This window comes from Pristiophorus japonicus, unplaced genomic scaffold (genome assembly GCF_044704955.1).
Source record: "Pristiophorus japonicus isolate sPriJap1 unplaced genomic scaffold, sPriJap1.hap1 HAP1_SCAFFOLD_47, whole genome shotgun sequence".
Classification (NCBI taxonomy): domain Eukaryota; kingdom Metazoa; phylum Chordata; class Chondrichthyes; family Pristiophoridae; genus Pristiophorus; species Pristiophorus japonicus.
Window position 1 is genome coordinate 2,099,985 of NW_027254374.1, and position 13,177 is coordinate 2,113,161.

The 13,177-nt window shown below is 43.9% G+C and overlaps 1 non-coding gene across 1 annotated transcript; it reads right to left on the reverse strand.

The window, feature by feature from the left end:
- Positions 1-209: 209 nt before the first annotated feature.
- trnar-ucg (transfer RNA arginine (anticodon UCG)) lies at positions 210-298 on the reverse strand. Its single transcript is given in 2 exon segments — positions 210-245; positions 262-298. It is a non-coding gene; the product is annotated as a tRNA-Arg (tRNA).
- Between the last annotated feature and the right edge of the window lie 12,879 nt (positions 299-13,177).

Genomic DNA, 13,177 nt, shown 5'->3' on the forward strand with positions numbered 1-13,177 from the left:
CTTTTTGTATCGAAACAGAAATAACGTGCAAGAAAGTACACTTCACTGCTTGCTCTGCCCGTGCATGCAGATGGACAATGATGAAAACTTGCAATGATATTCTTCAAGCAAACAGCCTTCCTTTGATTCAGGTGAGTGACTGGAAGAGATGATTGGTTTCTCGGCAAAATCACAGCAAAGAATATAAAATTTCACATAGATAGTTAAGTTGACCGCGGCAGGACTCGAACCTGCAATCTTCTGATAACTTTGGTATTATAATCGAAGTCAGATGCCTTATCCATTAGGCCACAAGGCCGCTGCCAGCAACATCCATTGTGCTGTTGTGTATATTGCGAGTAAATTCGCGGCAACTGCAATATCAAGGAGTGGATTTAAGAAAAGATGTGCATATTTCTAGCAAATGAACAGATGCACTGCGATCTGGGTGTGCACCCGCGCAGGCAACCCCAATGTAAATGGGAACACAACAGTTTAACAATTCGGTCATTGCAGCTGAAATCATATTCCTTCTCAAACTATACAGGATGACCCGGGTTTATGAGACAATCCGTTTTAAAGGGAAAGATTATAAACAAACAAGAATGATCCGGTACTGCAAGGACATCCCTTTTACCCAGATGCAGAATGAGACTTGACTGACAGCAGTTGCCTTTTAAAAGAATAAAGTGAGATTTCCATCATCACTGAAGGCAATTGTGCAGTGGGGCTCAGGACCATGTGGGGCAGAGACGGTTATTGAAGCCACAGGTGATAGACAGGCAGGAAAGAGGGAGGGACATAAAACCAGCACAGACTGAAAGCCAATTTTGAAATATAGATATATTTAACATTTTATGAAAATAAATACATTTAATTTTTTTTTAATTGAATTTGATTTGTTTTAAATAAATACATAATTGATTCATAATCCATATATTTTTGATTGAACGAAGGCTGTGTGATTGGAAGAATTCCATTGGAAATGAGGAGGTGCAGTCAATAAATACCCAAACGCAGGAAGCCCATGGTGGAAGACAAGCCACGAGTGAAGCTGTGGGCTACAAAGGCGATCTTTCAAAGTCGCGTGTGACTTTCTGCTGGATCTGACAGCAGCTGCTTGTGCTGTGAAAGATGTCAAATGTAATAGAGCTCCGTGTCGGCAGAATAGAAAAAGTACATTTATTTTGGAAGTTAAAAAGTTGGGATTGGATATAAATAGACATATATATACATATATATATCCAAACTTAGTCATGTCTTGTCTTGTCTTGTCTCGTCTCGTCTTGTCTTGATTTTATTTGAGTTGATTTGAATTTGAAAAAAAAGGTTGAGGATGTCATCACATCACACAGCCCACACGCAAGCCCTCGATAAAATCGCAATATTTCTTATTTGTGTATTTTCCCTTCTTTCAGATGTGGAATAGCAAAATCTCACAACAGATTCTTCTACCGTCCGAGATTCCACGAAAGAGTGTTCAATCAAATCAGCACGGTTTGCACACACACTGCATGTAATGCATTTTTCTCACACAACAGTAATATCGCACAGCACGTTTGCACACACACTGGCTTACACAAACATACAAACAAACTAAAATTCCTGCACCCTCTCAAGGCAGTTTTTGAAATTTGAAATTTGAACTCCGGGACAGACAGCACATCGCTTTTAAACAGACACAGAATGATGCAGAGCTGATAGCACACCAATTTAAATAGACAGAGAATGATCCCAGACAGACAGCACATCCCCTTAAAAGGGACACGGAAACAGGATGAATAAAAACAGATAAATATGTAAAGCACAGCAGGTCGTGCAGATTCTGTGGATGAAGAACTCGGTTTCACGTTCCTTGGATAATCATTCCTATATTTTCGGAAAAAGTTCAAGATTACAGATTTTTCAACAAAAATAGCGCATGGAAATAATAGCAGTGAGAAAGGTCAAATGGGAACGTCTGTGATACAGTGGAAAGCAGGAGTGATTAAGTAATAAATGGCACAATGTAGAAAGGCAAAGTGGGTGGTAATCGGGCAAGAACGTATCAAACGATGGTCCAGATGAGGTGTCAGTGGGAATAGCAGAACCATTACCAGACAATGGGAGCGGTGCTTATCACCCGATACGTTGAACCTAATGTTGAGGCCAGAAGATGAGAACATGCCTACAATATAATGTGTCACCGCCTTTTAATCAGACCAGGAAGCTTGGCCACCCCGGATTGATTTCCTGTCCGCTTTGAATTCGGCAAACAAGAGACTAATTCAAAAACTAGCTTCTCTCATCCTTTCAGTTCTAGAGAAACAAGACACATTCATATTCAGGGCAGAGGTGGAGATTGACGCTGAATGTATGCGTATCCCAATTGAGTAGAGCTGATGCGCACAGACAGGAAGATATACTGATCAATTATTGGCCGGAACTAAACACGGGTTTAGGTTATCCAACGAGTCACAGAGCCGAGTACCTCTGAGATACTTTAACTTTACTCAGTTGTGTGAGTTTCACTTTGCTCTGGGATTTGGACGCTGTGGGAACAATCGCCGCAAAATTACACGTTTTAACGTGAAATATGTCTGTTTTCTCACATGTCAAGCGGCTGTGAGGAGCGGAACTTTGTATAAAAAATGGCGGGGCTCGTTCAGGATTTGGCCCGAGAACCGTCGCATTTCAAATGTGATCATTCCTGAGCGAGAGTCATACCCCGAAACCAACGAGCCGCCGACAGTGAAGAGTGCAGCTCTCAGATTCTGACGGTAGTGAGAAAAGATGTTCGGCCCATCGTGCTTATGCTGTCACTCAGAGACCGATCGAATTAGTCCCCCTCTCCGCAGTCCGACAAATGTTATCCATTTGACGAATATATTATTAATTTGAGACATGACATGAGCAAAGTGCAGCATCCTTGTCAGTGAAAGGGAAATTCGGCGATGAGGTTAACGTGATTGACAAAGTTACCAGGTGAGTCAAAGCTGTGCACAAGTACGATGAGGATGGGATTCGAACCCATGCGTGCAGAACAAAATTGATCAATAGTTCATCGCCTTAATTTCTCGGCCACCTCGTCTCTTATTCAGCCAATAGTCAGCCTTTCAATCTCCTGCTTTTGGTAACTCAACAGAAATAATGTGCAAGAAAGTCCACTTCACAGCTTGCTCTGCCCGTGAATGCAGATCGACAATGATTAACACATGCCATTAGATTCTTAACGCAAACAGCCTTCCTTTACTTCAGGTGAGTGACTCGAAGAGATGGTTGTTTTTTCGGCAGAATCGCAACAAATATAAAATTTCACGCAGCACGTTAATTGACCGCGGCAAGATACGAATCTGTAATATTTTGATAAGTTCGCGGTTATATCGAAGTCAGACGCCGTAACCATTAGACGACGCGGCCGCTGCCACCATCATACACTGTGCTGTTGTGTATATTGCGAGCAAAATCAAGGAGTGGATTTAGGAAAAAATGTGCATATTTCGAGTAAATGAACAGATGCACTGCGATCTGGGTGCGCACAGGCGCAGGCAACCCCAATGTAAATTGGAACACAACAGTTTAACAATTCGGTCATTGCAGCTGAAATCATACTCCTTCTCAACCTATACAGGATGACCCGGGTTTATGAGAAAATTCGTTTTAAAGGAAAGATTATGAACCGGAACTGACAACCAGCCCTTTTAAACAGATACAGAATGATCGGGGACTGCAAGGACATCCCTTTTACCCAGATGCAGAATCACCCTTGACTGACCGCAGTTCCCTTTTAAAAGAATAAAGTGAGATTTCTATCATCCCTGAAGGCAATTGTGCTGTGAAGATCAGGATCACGCGGGGCAGAGACGGTTATTGAAGCCACAGGTGATGGACAGGCAGGAAGGAGGGAGGGATGTAAAACCAGCCCAGTCTGAAAGCCAATTTACAAATATATATATATTAAACAACTTAAGAAAATAAATACATTTAATTTTTATTTAAAAAAAATTGAATTTGATTTGTTTTAGATAAATACCTAATTGATTCTTAATCTCGATATTTTTTGATTGAACGAAGGCTGTGTGACTGGAATAATTCCATTGGAAATGAGGGGGTGCCTCTTATCAACAAAGGCAGACATTGATAAGGGGATTCAACACCGCCTCCAGTGCTCCAGTGCAGCCTTCGGCCACCTGCCGAAAAAACTGTTTGAAGACCAGGCCCTCAAATCTACCACCAAACTCATGGTCCACAGGGCTGTAATAATACCCGCCCTCCTGTATGGGTCTGAGGCATGGACGATGTGCAGAAGGCACCTCAGGTCGCTGGAGATATATCACCAACGATGAATCCGCAAGATCCTGCAAATTTCCTGGAAGGACAGGCGCATCAACATCAGTGTCCTCGACTAGTGTAACATCCCCACTATTGAAGCATTGACCACACTCGATCAGCTTCGCTGGGCAGGCCACATAGTACGCATGCCAGATGTTAGACTCCCGAAGCAATGCTTTATGCGAAGCTTCTTCATGGTAAACGAGCCAAAGGAGGACAGTGTAATCGTTATAAGGACACCCTCAAAGCTTCGCTGGTAAAGTGCGACATCACCACTGACACCTGTGAGACACTGGCCGCAGATCGCCCGAGGTGGAGAAAATCCATCCGGGAGGGCGTTGAGCTCTTTGAGGCTCGATGCAAGGAGCATGAAGAGCCCAGGCGCATGCAGCAGAAGGAGCATGCGGCAAACCAGCCCAACCGACCTCTTCCCCTGACGAATGTCTGTCCCACCTGTGAAAGGGTCTGTGGCTCTCGTATCGGACTGCCCTGCCATCAAGGAATTCACTTTGGGAGTGGAAGCAAGTCCTCCAAAGGACCCCTGGACCTGATAGTTTATATCCTGTGGATACAACCAATGCATCCATAGGATATAAGCCATCAGGTCCAGGGGACTTGTCCGGCTTTAGTCCCATAATTTTACGTCATACTACTTCATTAGTGATAATGATAGTATTAAGTTCCTCCCTCCATATAGCCCTTGGATTATCCACTGTTTGGATGTATTTACTGACTTCTACCGTGAGAACTGAAACAAAATATTTGTTTAATGCCCCAGTCTCATCCTGCAGGAGACTAACATTTACTTTAGCCACTCTTTTCCATTTTACATACCTGTAGAAACTCTTTCTATCTGTTTTTATATTTCGTTCAAGTTAACATTCATAACCTACCCTCTTTTAATCATATTTTTAGTCGTTCTTTGCTGGATTATAAAAATGGCCCAATCCTCTGGACACGCACGAGTGGATGATTGGGTGAGCGTGACGGAACAGGTAGCCTAAAAGTTGCTGCAAAATAATTCAGAACAATTACACCTCAAATGACCTCCAAACAGAGCAGATTACGTACTAATGTCTACAGCTACTGACTCATTGTAAACAGGGCTCGAACTGACTCAGAAGCAATGAGATTACATTCCTAATCCAACGATTTAACCACCCAGCCACGGCAGCTAGCACGTCGCATTTTTTTTAAAACATTCTGAATGAAGCAGCACTGAGAGCGCAACCCTTTTCAACAGATGAAGACTGATCCGAGACTGACAGTACAACAACTTGATGTTGCTGTATTACACAATTGAAAGCTGGAATGGCTGAATCGCTTTTGGCGGGATTTAAATGATGTACTCCCTATTGTCTCAGCTAAACAGCTCATTGGTCAAGGGGTATGATTGTCACTAATATCGGAAAATAATGGAACCCTTACTATTGGAGAAAATAGAAGAACATCTGGAAACCAAAAGTATAAATATGAATGATCAGCATGGATTTTAACAGTGAAAGTACTGCTGGACCAAACTCAGAATTTTTGAAGATGTTATAGAGAGGGTAGACATTGATCATGCAATAAGTATAAGGTATCTAGATTTTCAAAAGACCCTCGCTATGATTCCCAATAATAGCCTGCTGAGCAACGTCAGGGTATAACCAGCAGAATGCATAACGTGCTAGCTCAAAGACTGAAATCAGAGATTGGAGGGAAAACGCAGATATTCACATTGGCAGAAGATGGTTAGTGGTTTTCCAAAAGGATCAATGCCGGAACCACTATTGTTCACAATTTATACTAACGATTTCGAATTTGGAACTAAAAACAGAATTTCCAAATTTGACAATAATTCCAAATTGGAGGAAATTTATACTGAGGAGGACTGCAACAAATTATGGACAACATTAATAAACACGCAGAATGGGCATATAATTTTCAATTAAGTTCCACAAACATACATGTGACGTATTACATTTTGGTAGGAAGAATATGGAGGTCACTTATTTCTTGGCACAAACGACTCTAGGTGGGGTAGAGGAACAGTAGGATCTCTGAGTACAACTACACAAATCACAAAAATGGTGACAGAGTTAAGCAAGACAAAATAAAGGTAACTAAGCAGTGGAGGTTATTTCTAGTGGTATAGAATTGCAAAATAGGAAGGTTATGCTAAACCTGTAGTGAACCTCGGTTCGACCACACTGAGAATACTGCATGCAGTTCTAGTCATCCTATTATAAAGATGATATACAGGCATTTGGGAGGGTGCAGAGTAGATTTACACGGATGCTACCAGAAATGGGAGGTTATTCATAAGCGGAAATAATGAACAAGCTGGGTCTCTTTTCACTTGAAGATTTATCTCTAGGGGTGACCTAATAGACTTATTTAAAATTATGAAAGATTTTGAAAGAGTGTTTACAGAGAGAATGTATTCACATGTGGGGAACAGCATAACTGGAGGCCACCAATATAAGATAGTCATCAAGAAATCCAGAAATCAAATCGAGAATTCAGTACCAACTTCTTTCTGGAACGAGTGATGAGGATGTGGAACTCAAAAGCGTAGGAGTCATTCAAGCGAATAGGTTTTGATACATTTAAGGAGAGGCTATTCCAGCATATGAGGTGGAAAGGAATAGATGGCGATGCTGATAGATTTAAATCAAGAAAGACTCCAGAATATTCGAGTGGAACATAAACGCTGGCATGGTCAGAATATCCAGAAAGGGAGTATACGCTATGCTGTCCTTTGTAAGCCTATCAGTTATCTGCAGCATTATGCATTGGATTCAATGACAAGCTCTCTGACTATAGGTAGGAGTGTCTGGGTCACTGTAGGAGCTTTCTTTTTCTATGTAATAGTTTCTGAGTCTCTTTAGGTGCTCTCTGGGTCTGCGTTGCAGCTGCATGTGTCAGATTTTGAGCTGACTGTGTCTGTTTAAGGTTGTCCGGCTTTGTGATGGAGCGTCGGGGTTTGTGTTGCAGCTCAATGTGTCAGGTTTGGAGCTGACTGGGTCTGTGCAAGAGTTGTCTCTGTTTGTGCCGGAGAGCCTGCGTCTGTGTTGGAGTGTGTCTGTCTGTGGCTGATCTCCCTGAGTTAGCCTGGTTCTGCATTGAGCTCCTTGATCCAGTACCGGTGCTGACTTGATCTTTAAATGAGGTGTCTGCATCTCCGAAGCGAGCTGTCTGGCTCGGTGAACAAGCAGTCTCGGAACAGTCTGCGCCCGTGTAAGAACTGCTTATATCTGTGTAGGAGCTCTTGGATCTGTGTTGGTGATGCCTTGGCCAGGGTCGAGCTGCCTATGTCTATGTGGGAGGGAATTAAGCTGTCTCGGAGGTCCCTATGTCTCTGAAAGGAGCTGTATGGGTCTGTGTATTCAAGTTTGTGCCTGTGCTGTTAATCCGTGCTTCAGTGTAGCACCTGCCTGGTTCAGCATAGGAGCTGCCTGCTTTCGCGGAGGAAATGTCAGTGTCTCTGTCGAAGCTCTCTGGAAATGTGTTGGTGTTGTCTGCGGCTGATGAGGACATGTTTGCTCCTGAGTAGTTGATGCTGGGTCCGTGAAAGGAATTGTCTGAATCTGGAAACAAGCATTTTGATGCTGTGTATGAGGTTTGCCTGTCTGCACAGGAGTGTATGGATCTGTGCAGTAATGTCTGGCTCGATGTCGGATCACTACCCCTCTGTACGGGAGCTGCCTGGATCTGTTTAGCCGCTGTCTGGGTCGGTGCAGGAAAAGTCTGGATCTGTGAAAGTAGATTGTGAAACTGTGTCGGAAGATTGTGAATCTGTGAAGGTAGAGTCTGGGACTGTGAAAGAGCCGTCTGAATATGTTTTGCAGATGTCTGGCTCTGTGAAGGAATAGCCGGGGGCTGTGAAAGTAAATATAAATCTAGAAATCCACAGCGCTGAAGGAGGCCACTTCAGCCCATAGTATACATGGCAGCCGACAAAGAGCCACAAGACCCTTTGATCAACAACCCTGAAGGCGATATATGAACCTGTGAAGCATGACAATGGCGGAAAGATAAAGAACGCCCAGCCCAATAAGTTCGCCCCACACAACTTCTACACCCCTTGCACCGAAGCATTACACAGACCACCCCAACCCGAGCCATGCGAACGCATGGGAGAATCAAAAAAGCAGAAAAAAAACCAGGCGAATTGTGGGAAAAAATCTGTTAAAATTCCTCTCCATCTAAGCGATCAAAATTAGTCCAAGAGATCAACTTGGTCGTATTGGAATCCCTGCTGTACTTACTATCGTTTCTGCGCCAGCCAACAAAAGGTTATCCAACCTAATCCCACGTACCAGCTCTCGGTCCGTAACTCTGCTGGTTACAGCACGGACATTGTACTTGACTGTATAAAGCATTGGTTAGGCAGCTGCTGGAGTACTGTGTGCAGTTCTGGTCACCACATTTCAAAAAAAAGATGTGATTGCGCTGGAAAGGGTACTGAGGAGATTTTCAAAAAAAGTTGCCTGGACTGGAGAATTTTGGTGATGAGGACAGATTGGAAATGTTGAGTCTGATTTCTTTGGTCCAGAGGAGGCTGAGGGGAGACTATAGTGAGATGCATAACTTTATGAGGGCCCTAGATAGAGTTGGTAGGAAGATCCTGTTTCCCTTTGCAGAGTGGTCAACAATCAGGGGGAATAGATTTAAACTAATTTCGGGGTGGACCAATTTCCCTTTCTTGGGCGCCTCCTCTCAACAAGAGCAGGCATTGATGACGAGATCCAACACCGCCTGCAGTACGCCAGTGCAGCCTTCGGCCGCCTGAGGAAAAGAGTGTTTGAAGATGAGTCCCTCAAAACTTTCACCAAACTCATGCTCTACAAAGCTGTAGTAATACCCGCCCTCCTGTATGGCTCAGGGACATGGACTATGTACAGTAAACCCCTCAAGTCGCTGGAGAAATGCCACCAGCGATGTCTCCTCAAGATCCTGCAAATCCCCTGGCAGGACAGATGCGCAAACATTCGCTTCCTCGTCCAAGACATCATCCCCAGCATTGCACCACTTACCACACTTGATCAGCGCCGCTGGGCGGGCGATATGCCAGACACGAGACTGCCATAGCAAGCGCTCCTCTCGGAACTCGTCCACGGTAAATGAGCCAAAGGCGGACAGAGGCAACGTTACAAAGACACCCTCTAAGCCTCCCTGATAAAGTGTGACATCCCCACTGTGGGAGTCCTTGGCCATAGATCGCCCTAAGTGGAGGAAGTGCATGCGGGAGTGTGCTGAGCTCCTCGAGTATCGTCGCCGGGAACACGCAGAAATCAGGTGCAGGCAGCGGAAGGAGCTGCGGCAAACCAGGCTCCCTGACCATCCTTTCCGTCAACGACGATCTGTCTGACCTGTGACAGAGACTGTGGTTCCGGTATTGAACTGTACAGCCATCTAAGAACACATGCTAAGAGTGGAAGCAAGTCTTCCTCGATTCCGAGGGACTGCCTATGTTGATGAATTAGGGGGAGGGTTAGACGAGCTGCGAGGATAAATGTCTTTACCCAGGGCGTCATGGTAGTCGGGAACTCAATGCCTCAATGCGGCAGAAACCCTCACACATTTTAACAATACTTCAATGCCACTTAAATTGCTGTACCCCATTGGACGGACTTCGAGCTGGGAAGTGGGAATTAGGCTGGAGAGCTCTTGATCGGCCTCCTCGGGCACTATTGGCTGAAATGGCCTCCTTCCATGCTGCACGTTTTTGCATTCCCTGCACTACAAAGTGATCACATCTTAAAAGTAATTAATTTGCTCTGAACTGCTTTGGGAAGTGCTGAGGTGAAAGTCGCTGGAGGAATGCTAACATTTTAATGTAAAAGTGCCATAAGAAAGCACATAGAATGAAAGCCGATTGCCTCACTTGGTTAGCGCTAGGTGTTACTAATGCCAAATCGGCGAATTCGAACCCATTACGGGCCATTTATTTTATTTTTGGTGGTGCGGTTGGACTGCAAGTATTTTAGAGCAGCTTAAACATTCAGGGACGAAACTCACACCAAAACTGTAATACATTGAAGCAATGCTGCAAAACATTAGTTCTGCCGAGAGCTGGTGGCCCTGCGGAGTGTTTCCAGCATTAAATGAAGAATTCGAGATCCGCTGGGGATTTGTGACTTCTCGTATTTCAACCAGTGAAAGGCTCACTGCCGCTGATTGGTTTGTAGTGCAAAGTATGGAACTGATCTAAACACAATTCCACTGCGTAATCCCTCATTATAAGAACATAGAATTCGGACAGGAATAGGCCATCTAGTCCCTCGAGCCTGATCCGCCATTCAACAAGATCATGGCTGATGTGGCCGTGGACCCAGCTCCACTGACCCGCCCGCTCCCCGTAACCCTTAATTCTCTTATTGGTTAAAAATGTATCGATCTGTGATTTGAATACATTCAACGAGCTAGCCTCAACTGCTTCCTTGGGCAGAGAATTACACAGATTCACAACTCTCTGGGAGAAGAAATTCCTTCTCAACTCGGTTTAAAATTGGCTCCCCTGTCGTTGAGGCTGTGCCCCCCAGGTCTAGTCTCCTCGACCAGTGGAAACATCCTCTCTGCCTCTATCTTGTTTATCCATTTCATTATTTTAAATGTTTTTTTCAGATCAACCTTCATCCTTCTGAACTCGAACTAGTAAAGACCCAGTCTACGCAAACTATCATAATAAGGTAACCCCCTCATCTCCAGAATCAGCCAAGTGAATCGTCTCTGTACCCTCTTCAAATCTTGTATATCCTTCCTAAAGTAAGGTCAACAAAACTGCACGCAGTACTCCAGGTGCGTCCTCAACAATGCCCTATACAGTTGCAGCAGGACCTCCCTGCTTTTGTACTCCATCCCTCTCGCAATGAAGGCCAAGATTCCATTCGCCTTCCTGATTACTTGCTGCACCGGCAAATTAACATTTTGGCATTCATGCACAAGGACCCCCAGGTCCCTCTGAATCTCAGCATGTTGTAATTTCTCCCCATTCAAATAATATTACTTTTTATGTTTTTTTTCCCCAAGGTGGATGACCTCACATTTTCCGACATTGTATTCCATCTGCCAAACCTTAGCCCATTCGCTTGACCGATCTAAATCTATTTGCAGCCTCTCTGCGTCCTCTACACAATCCGCTTCCCACTCATCTTTGTGTCATCTGTAAATTTTGTTACACGACACTCTGTCCCCTCTTCCAGGTCATCTATGCATATTGTAAACAGTTCTGGTCATAGAAACATAGAAACATAGAAAATAGGTGCAGGAGCAGGCCATTCAGCCCTTCTAGCCTGCACCGCCATTCAATGAGTTCATGGCTGAACATGAAACTTCAGTACCCCCTTCCTGCTTTCTCGCCATAACCCTTGATCCCCCGAGTAGTAAGGACTTCATCCTTACCGATCCCTGTGGCACATCACTAACCACCAATTTCCAACCCGAAAAGGACCCATTTATCCCGACTCTCAGCTTTCTGTTAGCTAGCCAATTCTCTATCCATGCGAATAGATTTCCTATGACTCCACGTAACTTTATCTTCTGCAGTAACCTTTTGTGTGGCACCTTATCGAATGCCTTTTGGAAATCTAAATACACCACATCCATCCGTACACCTCTATCCACCATGCTCGTTATATCCTCAAAGAATTCCAATAAATTATTTCAACATGCTTTGCGCTTCCTGAATCCATGTTGCGTCTGCTTGATTGTACTATTCCGATCTAGATGTCCAGTTATTTCTTCCTTAATGATAGCTTCAAGCATGTTCCCCACTATAGATATTAAACTAACCGGCCTATAATTACCTGCCATTTGTCTGCCCCCTTTTTTAAACAGAGGTGTTACATTTGCTGTTTTTTAATTCGCTGGTACCTCCCCAGAGTCCAGAGCATTTTGGTAGATTATAACGAATGCATCTGCGAGAACGTCCGCCATCTCTTTTAATACCCTGAGATGCATTTCATCAGGACCAGGGGACTTGTCTACCTTGAGTCCTATTAGCCTGTCCAGCACTACCCCCCTAGTGATAGTGATTATCTCAAGGTCCTTCCTTCCCACATTCCCGTGACCAGCAATTTTTGGCATGGTTTTTGTGTGTTCCACTGTGAAGACCGAAGCAAAATAATTGTTTTAGATCTCAGCCAATTCCACAATTCCCATTATTAAATCCCCCTTCTCATCTTCTCAGGGACCAACATTTACTTTAGTCACTCTTTTCCGTTTTATATATCGGTACAAGCTTTTAATAACTATTTTTATGTTTTGTGCAAATTTACCTTCGTAATCTATCTTTCCTTTCTTTATTGCTTTCTTCGTCATTCTTTGCTGTCGTTTAAAATTTTCCCAATCTGCTAGTTTCCCACTAACCTTGGCCACCTTATACACATTGGTTTTCATTTTGATACTCTCCTTTATTTCCTTGGTTATCCACGGCTGGTTATCCCTACTCTTACCGCCCTTCTTTTTCACTGGAATATATTTTTGTTGAGCACTATGAAAGAGCTCCATAAAAGTCCTTCACTGTTCCTCAATTGTGCCACCGTTTAGTCTGTGTTTCCAGTCTACGTCAGCCAACTCTGCCTCATCCCAATATAGTCACCTTTGGTTACGCATAGTACGCTCGTTTGAGACACTACTTCCTCACCCACAATCTGTATTTCAAATTCAACCATACTGTGATCACTCATTCCGAGAGGATCTTTTACTGGGAGATCGGTTATTATTCCTGTCTCATTACACAGGACCAGATCTAAGATAGTTTGCACCCTTGTTTGTTCTGTAACATACTGTTCTAAGAAACAATCCCGTATGCATGCTATGAATTCCTCCTCAAGCCTACCCAGTGCGATTTGATTTGACCAATCAATATGTAGGTTAAAATCCACCATGATTACTGCCG